Source organism: Macrobrachium rosenbergii, chromosome 54 (assembly GCF_040412425.1).
Source record: "Macrobrachium rosenbergii isolate ZJJX-2024 chromosome 54, ASM4041242v1, whole genome shotgun sequence".
In the NCBI taxonomy this organism is placed as follows: Eukaryota; Metazoa; Arthropoda; class Malacostraca; order Decapoda; family Palaemonidae; genus Macrobrachium; species Macrobrachium rosenbergii.
Genome location: NC_089794.1, coordinates 43,859,582 through 43,877,081, shown reverse-complemented (window position 1 = coordinate 43,877,081; position 17,500 = coordinate 43,859,582). Strand labels below are relative to the sequence as shown.

The 17,500-nt window shown below is 37.0% G+C and overlaps 1 protein-coding gene across 2 annotated transcripts in view; it reads left to right on the top strand.

Moving 5' to 3' along the window:
• Positions 1 to 17,500, top strand: part of LOC136835040 (uncharacterized) — an 81,848-nt gene that overhangs the window by 17,262 nt on the left and 47,086 nt on the right. Inside the window, exon 1 of one of the 2 annotated variants that reach the window (XM_067098160.1) lies at positions 1 to 682. This exon is cut by the window's left edge and continues 128 nt beyond it. The exons of the other annotated variant lie outside the window; for it this stretch is intronic. The gene's annotated coding sequence lies outside the window, so the exon portion shown is untranslated. The remainder of the gene's footprint in view (positions 683 to 17,500) is intronic. 2 annotated transcript variants of the gene reach the window in all.

Here is a 17,500-nt window from a genome sequence, read left to right as displayed (position 1 = left end):
AAGAATCACGAATCGAATTCCCACATGAATGCCTTTTCGACGCCGCACATTAAAAGTCAAGGCGTTGCCTGGACCTGTTCAGTGCAAGAATCACTGGACAAATTCAAGTGGCTGCGACCGGTCCGCGTACATACATGTGTGCGTGAGTATTTGGGAGAGTGTGTGAGCGCGAAAGAGTTGCGTAGTATTTTTGTGAGTAGGTAAACTCATTCTGAGAGTTGGCAGTGTGTTGTTGCGGTGCCGAATTCCGCGGAAGTTTGAAAGAAGAGAGAAAGACTCCTGTGTGTGAATGTCTTTCCGTTATGGCCACGTGAGGAAAACGGGGAAAGACAGACATTCCACTTACCGCTTTCTCTAAAGACAGAAAAGAAAAGGGTAAATGTTTCGGTGTGACAATCTGAACTGTTACGTAAGACCTGTTTGTCTTCCCACGGGGAACTTGCCAACGGAGAGAGGAACTCTTCTTCTGAAAGTTTCCGAGACCTTTAAAGCTTGCCTGTGACTTTCCATCAAAGAAAAACGTTTTCCTGGCGTCTTTGATTGTAGCAGTATTTTTCAAGAATACGACACTGATCTTCTCGCAGGGATGTAGAAAGAGAAAGATTTCTCTTGCACCCCACGCTGCCTCTTTGGCAAGGCCAGTATCATGTGCTGCTCCCGCAGCGATGGCGTTGCGTCTATGGTATGTTCCGCTTTGTTTTTTTAATAATCAGTCTTTACGTATGTTGATACACACACCCTGTCTCTCTATCTCTCTCTCTCTCTCTCTCTCTCTCTCTCTCTATCTATCTATCTATCTATCTATCTATCTATATATATATATATATATATATATATATATATATATATATATATATATATATATATATATATATATATATATACGTTAACTTTATCACATACACAATTGTTCTGTGCATTAGTAGAATTACTAAAAGGACCTCATTCAAACTGGATGGTATCTAATGGAGTATTTATTCAGAAAAAGTTACAAGCTTTCTTGGACACTGTACGGATACTTGATAATGTGGACTGTTTGTCCAAGAAAGCTTGTAACTTTTTCTGAATAAATACTCCATTAGATACCATCCAGTTTGAATGAGGTCGTATTTGCGTGTAAGAGATCCTAACATGAAAATAAAAGAAGATGACTTTAGAATAAAAGTCGAAAGGATTTGGTATCGCCTTTATTTTCATGAGAGGATTCTTCTTATATTCTTCAGCCACGGAACCATTGTGGAAATACAAGAAACATGCGCGTGTGAGAACGTATGTAATAACAATACCAATAATCTCGCTTATAAGTAAATGCGCGTGAGTTTACATATCTGATGAGAGAAGAGAAACGCTCTAATGGTACGAGAACATTAATGCTTTCATGTTGCACTTGTATTCAAAATGATTATGGGGCAATATTCGCTATATCACTTGCGTTTCTCAATGTTTGTGAGACAGGCACTAACTTCAAAACAACCCTCTTATGCTACCGTTCTAATTGTTATAATAAAACCGTTTAATGACTCATGTAATTCATAATTCTGGACTCACAATCTTAACCAGAAGGATTTCTTTTTAGTGAGATGTAAATGTTAGGACAGTGTTTGTTAAAGGGGATAGACAGCTGAGTAGAAAAGACCAAAAGTTTATGAACGAGAATTAAAAGGTTGAACGCAGCTTAACTGGAGACCTTAGGTGCCGAGCAAAGTGCGCTGATCGAGGCCATTACCCTACAATGCCCTGTGCCGAGGAATGCATTAGGCCAAATACGGCAGCTTGGAGGAATGTTACTTCCACATTAGTTTACAATGACGCTGTTTGTCGCTGGCCTTTGAAATTATCGCTATCTCCTCTCCTAGGCTTTGGAATTTTCTCTAATTCTTTGTTCTCTGGAGTCCGATAACGTCTTTTCGTTCATTATGTAACTTTCATTACTTCCATTCACTTTTATCTTTTCCTTCTTGTCTGAGGCTGGCAAAGACAGTGGCGTTCTTTATGGCGTAGTGACGTTCTCATATTATAATAATAATATAATAATAATAAATCTCATCGAGTATCTTGATTATACTCGTTGGAGTATGAATGTAAATGAAACAAATTTTTTTGCATATAAATATCTTTGAACGTGAGGACTGACCTTTGCAAAGAGTGTCGAGTTTCTTTTCTTCCTTCGGGGATCCGTCAAGGGGGATTTAAAAGTAACGCGCAATTGTCCTCGCTGGTGATGGACTGATCTTCACTGCAACTTATCACGTCTCGCTTGCGTCCTCTTTCAACTTCTCTGCTTCCCATCGTCCACGTAGGGGGCTAGTGCCGTCGGTGCACCTCACGGGGTTCACTGTAGGCATTACTAAAGGCTCTTTGCAGCGTCCCTTCAGCCCCTAGCTGCAACCCCTTTCATTCCTTTTACTGTACCTCCTTTCATATTATCTTTCTTCCATCTTGATGTCCACTCTCTCCTAACAATTATTTCGTAGTGCAACTGCTTTCAGGTTTTCCACTTGTTACACCTTTCAAACCTACCTACTCTCAGTTTCCTTTCCAGCGCCGAATGACCTCATAGGTCCCCGTGCTTGGCCTGTGGCCTAAACTCTATACTCCATTCCATTCTAACGCTTTAGAAGTCGTTCTCTCATCACTAGTGCGTATCGCAAGAAAAGCTTCACTTTCGTTATAAAAAACTTATTTATTCAAATAATAGGTCGCCTTACCATGTAATCCTGACTGTGTGATCGATAACTACCACAAATTTCTTTTTTTTTTTTACAAACTTCTCCCACAGATGTTTCGTAAGAAACACCTGCCTTCGCACTTGTTTTTTTCTAAACTCACACCGCCATCCATTCCTTTCATATATATATATATATATATATATATATATATATATATATATATATATATATATATATATATATATATATATATATATATATATATATATATATATATATATATATATATATATATATATATATATATATATATATATATATATATATATATATGTGTGTCTATAATATATAAATATATATATATATATATATATATATATATATATATATATATATATATATATATATATATATATATAAATCCTGGCATACACCTTCTCTGTCTTAGCAAGTAAGGCGTGTACTCATTATTATTAAATTCTCCCCAGTCGCCTATCGACGAATGTGTTACGGAGGGAAAATTATTCCTTTCACCTCTCCCATAACTTTTACTTAATCAAGACGCAAAGCGCGCCTGATCTGCGTCGTACTTAAGCTTTATCAGTGGGTAATCTCTTCAGCTGCGGATTATCTCAAATTTAGCATAAATATATATACACACACATATATATATATATATATATATATATATATATATATATATATGTGTGTGTGTGTGTGTGTGTGTGTGTGTGTGTGTGTGTGTGTGTGTGTGTGTGCCTGCATGCTTGCATGTGAATGTGCATAAAGTTTCACTTACGCCCGTACAACTTCGTCAGGTCTTAAGGTTGAAAGCAGAAGTCTTGGAAGTAATCTAAGAAATGCTGACGCACAAAATATAGGACCCCTGTTAAATTCACGGCAAGTGTTTACTCTAAGCTGCGTATAAAGCCACACCCCTCATGCAATTGACATCGGCTGTGACGTATCTATCAATCGCCTTCGAGTGAATGACAGGGAACCAGTGTTGGAAAGTGAATATAGATAGTGCGTGGCAATCAGTCACTCTCTCTTCGCAAGTAAGCCATGACTAATTCTCTCTCTCTCTCTCTCTCTCTCTCTCTCTCTCTCTCTCTCTCTCTCTCTCCTACAAAGCTATGCTACTCTACCAATGGTTAACAAGGCCTAGCAGCATGAATGGGCGAGGCCTTCCGCCTAGGAACCGGAAAATACCAGAAATCACCAGATCAGCGCTCTCTCGGAGGAGGTTAGGGTTCTTGGTCCTTCTTGGAGGCATTTCTTTGCCGAGGTGCTGATAAACAACTGTGTCTTGGCTGAGGGTTGTTTCTTTGATGTTGATCATGGTCGTGCGATTGATTCCAGTGGTTCCTTTAGTCGTGCAATTGTAACTTCAGAAGTTCAAGCGAAGATACAATGCACTACTACCTTAATACTATTCTCCTTGCATTTTAATACATTTTTATCTATTTGTTAATTTATTAATTTATTTCTTTTTCAATAAGCGGGATCTCATCTTTCTATATTTCCCTTGACCCCCTCCCACTTCTTCTTAATTAACACCATATTCTTTGGAAGCTTGAATTTCAAGTCAATGGTCCCTGTGGGCTTGTTCCATATGAATAGATTTCATCTGAATAATAATAATAATAATAATAATAATAATAATAATAATAATAATAATAATAATAATAATAATATGCTTTTACAGTTGACTTGGAGGCAATTGTAAATAAAGCACAAAGTTCTTAGGAGCTTACAAATTCGTTTCCTTTGAGTTCCGGGATGAGTAAAAACATATATATATACCTTAGTTTAAGGATGATAACTTATTTGAAAGGGCATTTTGAAAGGTAGTTTTTATATTTTTTAAGGGAACATTGGTGTTTTAAGTACCCTAAAATACCTAATTTTCGAATGAATAAATGTGTTCAGTGGGTTTCTGTTTGTTTTTGGTTTTCTGTAAAAAAAAACTTTTGATATTGCTTTGTCTGTCCGTCCGCACTTTTCTGTCCGCCCTCAGATCTTTAAAACTACTGAGGCTAGAGGGCTGCAAATTGGTATGTTGATCATCCACCCTCCAATCATCAGACATACCAAATTGCAGCCCTCTAGCCTCAGTTATTTTTATTTTATTTAAGATTAAAGTTAGCCATGGTCGTGCATCTGGCAACGCTATAGGACAGGCCACCACCGGGCCGTGGCTGAAAGTTGCATGGGCCGCAGCTCATACAGCATTATACGCTGTAGAGAAAACTCGATTGCGCCGAAGAAACTCCGGCTCATTTTTCACTGTTTTTTTTCTGATACGTTTTTTCAACAAAGAAGACCAGACAAAACATTTTTCAAGAAGTCATATCTAATCATCTAAATGTAATCAAATGATAAAACACGATGAGATAGTTATGATAGATTATCAAAGATAACCACATTTTGACAATTTTCTAAACACCATAGACTGTTTCCTTCAGAAGACTAATATGATGCCTGTGTCCTCAGCGATTTACAGTGCTGACATTTCTTCTGTACTTACTACTTGTAGAGCGCCAACTATGGTGCTGTGCACAAGAGAAGATGACGAAATGGAAATTTCCTCGATTCATTTTCCGCGTTTGGAAGGAGCAAATATTTTTCTAGAATGTCACTTTTACAAATCTCGGTTTGCATTCTAATGCAGACGTGCTCAGAATACAGTGCCATCATCTAAATCTCGACATTCGATAGGTGTACTTTTGGGTTAAATTGTAAAAAAAATGAAAAAGAAAGTAAACTTGTATTACGCACATCCAATCGCTTCTCTGCACCAAGCTTCCGTTTTCTAATGGTCTGAATAGAAAAGCCCGCTGTCTCCTCCCAGCCTCAATTCGTATCCCTAACTCAAGAAAACAGAATCGTCATACGAATCGTATCCTCTACAGCCTTTGCGTAGCCAGATATATATAAATGCATTCTTTTTACAGAGCGTTTGTGAAAATTTACATGTTTATTTGATAGTCTTAACTGCTCTTGAAATTGTAATGCCATACTGAGAGTGTCTAACGGAAAGTCGTTGCGAAGGGATTTATAAAGAAACGCCTTGTTTTCGCTAAGAAACAGAAAGGCAAGGATAGTATACAAAACTGAATAAATAACATTAAAGAAGATAATGGTACAGGTAGTTGGTTTATGTAAGTCAGTTGCGTAATAGAGGAAAATCTTTTGAAAGATCACTGGCCTCTGGGTCAGGGCTTTGTGGGAATAAGCCTACGAACGGTACGAGAAAATTCCACTCCTCGGAAATTTCCATTGAGATCTGGTTTCGAGCCTCCACGATAGTAGGCCTAATGGTTCACAGAAAACTACCGTGAGGTTCGAGTTCAAAGATACTGTACTTTTTCGTCACCTTAGTAACAAAACTACTAAATCTGATTAAAATTCTGTGTTGAATTAAATATCTGTTACAGGGGATTTCATAATTAGGTTAGACCTACGTCTTGAGCAGTTTTCCAGAACCCGCACCTGATAGTTTATTGTTTCAGCCTAAACTGGGTTATTTTTGTGAAAGATGGTATTTAATCATAAGTATATTAATTTTAAGCCGACTTTAAGCTGGTTAGGCTTATATTATTGAGATTAAATACCGTACAAAGCATTTCTAGAAGTAAAAAAGTTCGAGGTATCGTCATTCTTTTTTATGATTTTCATCCAAAAATGTAAGTAAATGAGATGCACTTGAGTGCTACTAGACTCTGAATCATAGTAAGTTATCTACCCGATATGATAATGATGATAAAGATAATGACGATGATGATGTTGCACTATATAAGACTATTCATCCTTTTTCATCTTTCTGTAACTACAAAAATAACGAAGACTTTAACAGTTAGTGGTAATGCTATGTCTGTTATACAGACGATTTACCAGTAACCTAGGCCCTTCTAAATACTTTCCATATCACCAGCTCTCTCTCTCTCTCTCTCTCTCTCTCTCTCTCTCTCTCTCTCTCTCTCTCTGAGAATGATAGTGTAAAAAATAAAAGAAACGAGTTTATATGTGAAGAACAACGATATATATATATATATCATATATATATATATATATTATATAGTATATATATATATATATATATAATGGAATGTTTAAATTCCAGATTCTTTACTTCCAAAGCTTGTACTTTGGAAGTACAAGCTGAAGACATACAGTCTTCCTCATCAGATACCGATGCACTCCAGATTCTTCAGTTTCCAAAGTGTAGCTTGTACTTAGAAAGTTAAAGAATCTGGAATCTCTACTATCCTGTATTACTGAAGCCTACTTTGAGTAGTGAAAATATATATATATATATATATATATATATATATATATATATATATATATATATATATATATATACAGTGAAGTTATATATATATATATATTTGTAATATATATATATATATATATATATATATATATATATATATATATATATATATATATATATATATATATATATATGTATATATATATATATATATATGTGTGTGTGTATGTATGTATGAATGTATGTATGTATATATAAATGTTCTTGAATTCCGTAAGACTAACAAGAACATTGTGCATTCCACATAAGATCTCAGAGCCTCGATCATTGACCCTTTCTGGGTGTGGTAAGAATTGGCCACGAGGAATGCAGACTTACTTGATGCAGTTTACTCCTCTTTGTGCAAATAATTACGGAGACCCAGTGAAAACGGATAACAAAGAGAGAGAGAGAGAGAGAGAGAGAGAGAGAGAGAGAGGCCTATTCTCGAAAGAGATAGTTCCTATGAGTCATCTACCTTCACCCAATTAGCGACCACATGGAAGGAGGTAGACCCAAGGCCCCGTGCACACCTGGGTAGGTTATCAGCCACACCTGGTGTTACCTTAGGGCTGTGGCTGACCTTTTCAATGATGCTGCTGCACCTGGAGATTGCAGCCTCCTCTTGCTGCACTTTCTATTTTTGTCTTGCCTTGAAACTCCATTGTCAAAATCGTCATTGCTTCTATTTCTTCTTTTTCTTCGTCTTCTTCTTCTTATTATTATTATTATTATTCTTATTATTATTACCATCTCTTGTATTGAGAATAAAGAATGCTGCAGATGTGCTGCTAGTGTATTACTTTTAACCAGAATATAAAAAATTTCCATTTATTGTCCAATGATAACGTGGAATAGAAGGGAATCATAACAAAGATTGAGAACACTACATATCAAAGTAACACAATTCATGTAGCCATTCTATTTAAAATGCTTTTTATTATTATTATTATTATTATTATTATTATTATTATTATTATTATTATTATTATTATTATTATTAGCTCCTCTTACGGCATTTGATTTATAAAGTTTTTTATGTGTCTTGTAACCGTATTAGACGCATACTGCCCTCAAAGAAGGGCTTGTCCATTATTATTATTATTATTATTATTATTATTATTATTATTATTATTATTATTATTATTATTATTATTATTATTATTATTATTATTTAAACGGTAGATATAGAAATCCCTTAGGAAATTCTCATGAAGCAAAAGAACTTGAATAAAAAAAAACATTATAAAGTGCTCTTTAGTTATCATTGCAACATTTCGACTTCCTCTCAAGTTATGTTCAATAAATGTCACCAAAAAAAGAGGGCTTTAGATACTCCATCTCATTATTATCATTGTGACTAAAATTATTAAACTCACACTTTGCAATGTTAACATGCCACTGGCTTATTGTCTGGTTTGGAATGAAGGGTGAAAATTGCTGCAAAAAAAAAAAAATATGGAGAAATGGTGGTGGACAGCAAAATAGAGAGTGACTTAAAGGAACAAATGTAAGGTAAAATTCCAAAGCAACGCAGCAGGATGCCGAAAAGGGCCTGCAGAGAACTTTTTTTGGTACCATCTGTGGTGGCCCATGCAAAGGAGGCTGCAAGCAGTGGGTACTATGGGAGGATTCTACAGTAATGTTACAGTCTTTCCGCTTTTTAGTTTTCTGTACAAGAAACCTGTTGATATGGCTTTTTGCCTGTCCGTCCGCCCTCAGATCTTAAAAACTACTGTGGCTAGAGGGCTGTAAATTTATGCTGATCATCCACCCTCCATCATCAAACATACCAAACTGTAGCCCTCTAGCCTCAGTAGTTTTTATCGTATTTAAGGTTAAAGTTAGCCATGATCGTGCATCTGGCAACGCTGTAGGTGCTATTATCACAGGCCACCACCGGGATGTGGCTGAAAGTTTCATGGGCCGCGGTCGAGCATTTCACGGGCCGTGGCTGAAAGTTTCATACAGTATTATATGCTGTACAAAAAACTCGGTTGCGCCGAAGAAACTTAGGCGCATTTTTCACTTGTTTAAATAGGTCCGGGCTTGGTCCTTTTTTAGGATTAGGTCCATTTGTATTTCCTCTTCAGTGGATTAGGTTCACATGTGCCCCGTCGTCTTTGGATTAGGTTTTGTTGTAGTTCCTCTTTTTTCGGATTGGGTCCCGGTGTCTTTCAAGTATGAATTAGTTTCAAGAGTGTTTCCACTTTTTGGGTTAGGCTCCATTATTTTCCACCTTATTATTAGGTCTAGGAGATGATAATGATAATAGTTCATTAGTTTTAGTTAAAATTTCTCGGTAAGGAAAATCAGTACTCTTATCTTGTTGATTACTGGGCATGGATTGTACAAATTTATTGCAAAAGCCTTCATTTTCCAATTAACACTTAAATTCAGTGTATTAAAGTTTGCCCTGAAGCACACAACCATGGAAATTTTTGTCACTTCTTTTGTAGTATTTTTATCAATACTATGTGGATAATATATATATATATATATATATATATATATATATATATATATATATATATATATATATATATATATATATATATATATATATATATATATATATATATATATATATGCATGAGTGTGTGCATGTTTTGTAAATATTTCTTTCAACGTCGACGATATATATATATATATATATATATATATATATATATATATATATATATATATATATATATATATATATATATATATATATATATTTTTTTTTTTTTTTTTTTTTTTTGAGGTACATAGTGAAGCGCTTGTCACCTGATGAATTCTATTCTATAGTCATACAGCGCCTTCCGTGCATCCAAAGTTCACAAAGCAGCCCTGTTGCGAAGCTACAACTTGCTCAGCAAAAGAAAAAAAAAATGAAATGAAAAACAAGACTTTATCACAGAAATGAAAGTGTCAGTTTCAACCTGGAAGTGTCACGGCCCCGAACTGCAAGAAGGAAGGTCACATTACCTTTGTTGACTGCATGTTTCCTCAAACTAGTCTGAGTTGGGTACATGTACCTTTTCATATTTTGGTATGTTTATTTGTTGCTGACTGGTCTTGAACACTGTTTGATTTGAATTTGTACCCATTAGGTTTCGTCTTCACGTTGCGATAAGTAATGAGTCTTCACAACTGAGAAAAATTTTATTCTAATGCACATTTCAAGGCCTATTGCATATTGCGCAGTGTCATTACCCCAACGGCGCAGATGGATATTAGGTCAAAAGTTCCGCCTCTTAGCCTTGACTGCGCACGTGTGCAGTAGTTACCAAAAGGATTTGCTACTGTGTGTCCTTTTATGAAACTTCCTTTCCAGCAAGTGCGCTGGCGTGTGGAATATCTGATAGTGGTGATCTGACCTTCAGTAGTTTGACAGGAGAGGTATTAGTAACATCTTCACTTGTTCTTAGGTTTTTCTTTCAGTATCAAATTTCTTACTCATTTCACGGTTTTGCTTTTACTGTCTTTTTATCAGATTTGGGGTTCTAAAGAAATAACGATAAGAAAAACAAAGGAGTTTCCATATTCAATTAATAGCTACGTTTCATCTTTTATATGAATTCCAGTCCACGTTTCCCCTCCGGTGAAAGCCACATCAGAAGCACCCAGTGTGTAGGTTACACTGAACATAATGATGAAAAATGTTACTCTTTCTTTTACCGAATATTAATTATACCTATTTTCCCTCTCTCAGTTCACCTCCAGCATTTTCAGGATCCTTATTCAATTTTTCCTTCCTGAAATTTTGGGTATTTTCTCTGCTTTCTTCGTTCTCCCTCGATGGTTGGGTTGGTTGTAGATTAACCTGGCATTATATCGTGGTAAGATGTTGAAGTGTATAAAAAGCCTGGTACGGACTTTTAGACTCATGAAACTAACAAATTCATCCATTTGGTAGGTTTCAATGATGATTTCTTCGACTTTCTAAAAAGCTTCTCCCTTGTTTTATAAAAAAAAAAAAAAAAAACCTAGCTGACCAACCCGGCACTGCCCGGGAAATCTCTGAATGACAACTGATAAACTCTCTGGACTTAAAGGGCATCGGGAGTGTCACTATTTATCTCAGCTACCTCAAAAATTATTTATTAGACACTAATATCTGTCGTTTTCTGTAATTTTTACATTTCACCCCTTCCCACACCACCCCCTTTAGTGCCAGTGATATCTTACCCCCACAGTGTTCTTTCCCAGATGGTAAGTCATATGTATACCAAGTTTGGTTGACATTGCTCAATGCGTTTCATAGTGTACGTGGAACATACGCACACACACATACATGCATCCATTCTTATGTATATAGATAAATAATGATTATCATCATTATTATCATTACACATACAGCCTTACTGAACTAGCTTCAAGCTTTCACATAATAAAAGGCTTAGGTAAAAAATCAGTTACGCAACAAAATTTCTGCAAGAAAAAAATAAGAATGATGAAGAAAAATGTGCTCATGCAATGCATGTGCGCCTTGTTTTGCATCTTCTCCATATATACAGCTTTATCAGGACATGATATCGCCCCACTACTGTACTCCCGTGCCATAGGCCTTTGGCCCCCGTAGGGGGTTAGTTTCGTGCACCTCACGTGGTGCACTGTAGGCATTACTTAAGGTTCTTTGCAGCGTCCCTCGGCCCCTAGCTGCAACCCCTTTCATTCCTTTTACGGTACCTCCGTTCATATTCTCTTTCTTACATCTTGCTATTCACCCTCTCCTAACAATTGTGTTATAGTGCAACTGCTAGGTTTTTCTCCTGTTGCACCTTTCAAACCTTTTTACTTTCAATTTCCATTTCAGTGCTGACAGAGTTCCTCTTTAGATGGGTCGATATCGTTCTCGGCTAGCACTCTGCTGGGCCCGCGTTCGATTCTCCGGCCATCCAATGAAGAATTAGAGGAATTTATTTCTGGTGATGGAAATTCATTTCTCGGCATAATGTGGTTCGGATTCCACAATAAGCTGTGGGTCCCGTTTCTAGGTAACCAAGGTTCTTAGCCACGTAAAATAAGTCTAATCCTTCGGGCCAGCCCTAGGAGAGCTGTTAATCAGCTCAGTGGTCTGGTTAAATTAAGGTATACTTTTTTTGAATGACCTCATAGGTCCTAGCGCTTGGCCTTTGGCCTAAATTCTATGTTCTATTGTGTTCTGTAGCTCCAGCCCTGTTGAGAGTGGATTTTCCTGCTGTAGCCTTTCTTCTTATTAGCCTCTTCCATCTACCCACCCACATACAGATTCCTGCCATCGATCCACACATGCATAGATCAAGGTCAACAAGACAATATAGGCCTATCAAGAGCCAAGTTTATTTCCCTGAATGCCATCACAGTGCTCCTGTATTATTGATACATCCCGATCTCCAGTTGCTCAAATCCTAGTCTTATTTGGATAATTCCTCTGATGACTCTCACGTTTCAGTTCTTCCCTCTTGACCCCATACCTAATGCCTGTGCATAACGCCTTCTCTTTCACTGTATCGTTGGTGAGTCGGTAGAGCTGCGGACTGTCACTCGGTGGGCCGGAGTTCAGTTCCCCGGCCGGCTGATGAAGAGTTAGAGGAATTTATGTCTGGATTCATTTCCCGCTATAATGTGGTTCGGTTTCCACAATAAGCTGTAGGTCCCGTTGCTAAGTAACCAGTTGGTTCTTAGCCACGTAAAATAAGTCTAATCCTTCGGGCCAGCCCTAGGAGAGCTGTTAATCAGCTCAGTGGTCTGGTAAAACTAAGGTATCCTCCTCACGGTATCACTGTTTGACGATACAATGAGAAACTTGATGTCCCGAAGTAATTTACTGATTTAAGCCCAGAGTCGAAATCGTCGTTTTATTGCTCACTTTACTTTGTTTAAAAAAAAAAAAGAATGCGTCTCTTCCTTAATATTTTTTCTTAGGTTGGACGTTCTTCTCCTACTTGTTAGTCATACCAGACATTTCATTTTGGTAAATGGGGTTTCCCAGTACTTGCGGAAAGCTGTCAGTAAGATAAATGCATAAACTCTTAAATAATAATTTGGTTACTAAGCAGTAAGATTTCCAGTAATCCTTGCAATTGTCAACACTGTCGTCCATGGTATCCCCTACTTGTGTAGTCTGAGTGTTTATCTCCTTAAGGGTTAATGAGAGAAACTAAATGATGCAAAGGAATTCGATACCCAAGATAATTTTGTTTTTTTTTATTAGAAAACCTCAAATGAAACGATGTATGTATGTATCTAAGCTGATTGTTTCTTTGTATATGTGAGAAAAATGTTATTGACTTGCAGTATTCGGATAACCATGATAATCTTATCATTGTAATTACAAAGGAATGCGTGATTGGCGTCGATTATTTAGTAGTTATCCAATTGCATCATTCTATCCTTGAAGGAAAACGGAAATGGCGTACGTCGATAATTATTGAAACCGCAGCGGCGCCAAAATACTGTCTCTGATTGCCTTTTTACTTCTCTTTGTATTTTATCTTTTCATGTCACCGCGCTTTTGGTTCAAAGTACTCTGTTGATTCTCTTCCTATTATGAATTTTTTTCTCATTTTCTGAGATATCAGTGAAAATTATCAAGGGCGAGCCAAATTAATCCACTTATCCTGAACTTTATCTGCGTTATAATTTCTTTGACGACCCGTCTTCATAAAGGGAATTTTTGTCTCGTGTTAATTGCCACAACCTTGAATGGAACGTCACCAAGATCTCTCTCTCTCTCTCTCTCTCTCTCTCTCTCTCTCTCTCTCTCTCTCTCTCACACACACACACACACGTAACGCACTAATCTGAATCTATAGTCAGCCCCAGAAATCGGTGTTACTGATTAATTCATCAAATGGTTGAGAGCAGTTTTGAGAACGGATGGGTTAGAAAATATGAGAATTCTGAGTTCTTCTGATACATTTTTCTTTCAAAATGATTGAGACATGGAAATTATAAATTATTTTTGATGTTCAGGTATTTTCATTCTTTTATCTGCCATTAAAAACTATAAATAATACGATTAGCTTAGTTATCATTATTATAGCATTCATATTTCGCAGTTTGCTCAATCTTTGCAAATCTTTTAGCGCTGTAATTTTGACGTGTTAAACTATCATTTAGATAGGATATGGTACAGTCATCCACTACTAATGACAAAGCCAGTTCACTTATATATGTTTTATATCTGTCCGGTACTCCAGAGGAAAAACTGACGGACGTAACCTAACAATTACTGGAGCAGGAAGTGTATTAGTCATAAAAAACGACGAACAATTTTGGAGTGGCTTCAGCACTTTCTAGCGATCAAAGCCGCGACCTTTCAAAACAACAACAAGCCAAGAACGGAAGGAAGGGCGCTGTTGTAAACATACTCTGCAAAGAACCGACTTTTTTGGCAGACGATCACCGGAGTCTAAGCCAAGTATCATATGCAAACGGGTTCCGAGGACATTCTTCAAACTTCTTATCATTCGGGTTTTGGGAGCAGCTGGAAAGAATGTCTCCGGCGAGGCGACTCACACGCCCACATACGTCACAGCTGCCAACCAATCGGATGCCTCCGTGCAAGACACCGCCACCTTATCCACCAATGGCCTTCTTTGTTTACCTTTTATCCGTGTCTTCGTCTGTTGAGGCAAGGTGCCTTTCTTGTTTCGTTAGTATTTTGTTTAACTTGGCTTTTTTTTATCGTTTCGATAAACAATGTCGTAGTTTTATTTTGTAAGGCAGCATTTCTGGAATTACGTCACTTGTGTTGCATGTCAAACAATGTTGCGCTGTACAATTTCTTTACCATTGCAGTTTTCATTTCACAAGGAAATCTCTGCATAGGAATTATTGAAGAACAAGAGTGAATGTTTATGATAATCCAAACATGGCAAGAAGCAAAAAAAAAAAAAAAGGAAATAAATAATTATAATGAAAATTATATTGTACCACAGCAAGTTGAAGATTTTTCCTCGGCAGGTGCGCACTAAACTTTCACTTGGGTTTTTACCCAGGCACGTTGTAGAGCAGCACAGATTTTCAAGTGCCAGAGAACGACATACACCAATTTGGATGTTAATGCAACATTCTTTCTTCGTTTTCTTAATGTTGTTTTTGCCCTTATACTGTATCGTTATAATCGAAATGCTTCACTTTTCGTTAAGAATGCTCATTGTTTTTTAGGATTTCTCTTTCTATTTTATTCACTTGTTTGTCTTTCTTTTATTTATTCATCGATTTTTTTATCCTAACAGAACACTGAAAAGATTGCAGATTCGGACTTTTAATTCGTTGCAAGCTGCATTCTTTTGCGAATACCTGACACGTGTCGGCCAAATAGTTAGTGGTAGGGAAATTATAGCGTTTGGAACATGACCAGCAGATTCAGCACGTATTTTGTGGAAATTTTCTCTCTCTCTCTCTCTCTCTCTCTCTCTCTCTCTCTCTCTCTCTCTCTCTCTCTCTCTCTCTCTCTCTCTCTCTAATGATAAAAGGAAAGGAAAACCACTATAATCACTTGTCTGCCTCTTTGGAAAATATATTTGTTTGCGGGCCAGGTCTGAAAATTTATTTTATAATTTAATATCTTTTTTAGTAATTCAAATATTCTTGGGCTTGTTCCGTAAGAATGCCTGTCCATTAATAACAATAACAATAATCGTTATCATTCGTTTATCCAGCTTTCAAATTCGTTGGATATTTGCATTACTTTTGGAAGTCTAAGAATGAGGAAGGTACCTGACTGCATAAGATGATTTCTTAAAAAAAGAATGTTTAGTGACATTCCTCTTATGTATTTTTCGTCTTTTTGGTGTTTTATTAATCACCCACTCAATATTCAGTAATTCGTTGTCCTGCCACAGTTTAATGAGTTTTCAATTGTCATGTAATTAAACATTCAAATTAATGTTAATAAGGCTTTATTGTTCAGTTTCGGCCGTGGGCTTAGAAAGTGAAAACTGCACTTTCACGTTCAATATACTGATTGCTTGACTCCCAGTAGTTTTGTATTGTCTCCTCTACGTAAAAACTCAGCATTGTTAATACAACATAAGTATTATTTGTAAATTTTGTATGAGTAATAACCACAACGTTCCTTTATGAATGACAGAAAATTTAAAATGACCAAAGTTAATTCGTTTCAGTTTCTTTCAGAATTTCACATTTTTCCGAAGAGATTGCGTTATTCACCTTCATTTTGTCGATAGACAATAAACACGTGTTCTTTTTAGTTGTATACAAACAGAAAACAAGCAAAAAGTGCCCCGAACTTTCTTCGGAGCAATCGAGTTTTCTGTACAGCGTATAATGCTGTATGACACTCTCAGCCACGGCCCATGAAACTCTCAGCCGCGGCCCATGAAACTTTCAAGGCATGGCCCGGTGGTGGTCTGTGTTGTTGGCACCTATAGCGGTGCCAGAAGCATGATCATGGCTAACTTTAACCTTAAATAAAATGTTAAAAAAACTACCGAGGCTAGAGGTCTGCAATTTGGTATGTTTGATGATTGGAGGAGGGATGATCAACATACCAATTTGCAGCCCTCTGGCCTCAGTAGTTTTTAAGATCTGAGGGCGGACAGAAAAAGTGCGGAACGACGGACGAATAGCCATCCCAATAGTTTTCTTTTACAGAAAACTAAAACCGAGAGTAAGAGGCTATAAACAGCTGAATCCATGGCCGCAGTCACGTCTCAGACACATATTCCTTGCCAAACGAAAAGTAAAACAGAATAAAAGGTTTCCGAACGATGTCCTCACGTGTGTCTCACAAACGTAAACAGAGATTTTTTTTTTTGGGGGGGGGCGCCTTTGGCTTGGAGATTCATTTCAGTTTCGCTGAACATAACAATGCCCTTCTTTAGTTGGTAGGGCATGCATTCGATGACCTGAATGTTCCTAATGTATTTGATTTCTAAGTGGTACATTAGGCCGATTACAGTCCGTTAGTCCGAAGGCCCGATAGTCCGAAGGCCCGATAGTCCCAGGTCCGATAGTAAGGTTGGTATTTTTCTGGGTGTTTACTGGTTAACAATTTTATGCCGTATTAGCTATGGAGAAGATTAGGGGGCTGTTTTTAAAGTCCGTCGGACTATCGGGCCTTCTGACTTTCGGACTATCGGACCTTCGGACTATCGGGCCTGCTGACTTTTTATCGGAACTTCGGACTATGAGGGCGGTCACCGTTCTTAGGGCTACCTTTACGACCAATAACATTTTATTCAGTAAGTTTTGAGATTCATGCCTCTTGGGGCCGCAATAAAAAACTCATGAATAAAAGCACTTTATTTTAGTTAAAGGACCCCTCCACAAAGCTGCTGACAGGCTTCATACAGTTTTGATAAAAAATACTTTACAGCTTGATTAGGAGGGCCTTAAAACCAAATTATACAGTCGTAGACAGCTATTTTCAAAAACGAAGAGTTGGTCTAATCTTCTAGTAAATACATAACAGATGGTTAATATGAGGACAGAAAATATGATAAGTCTAAAGCTAAACTGGGAGGCGAAGGTGCTCTAACGGAAAGGCACTACACTCATTACAGTGGCCTATCAT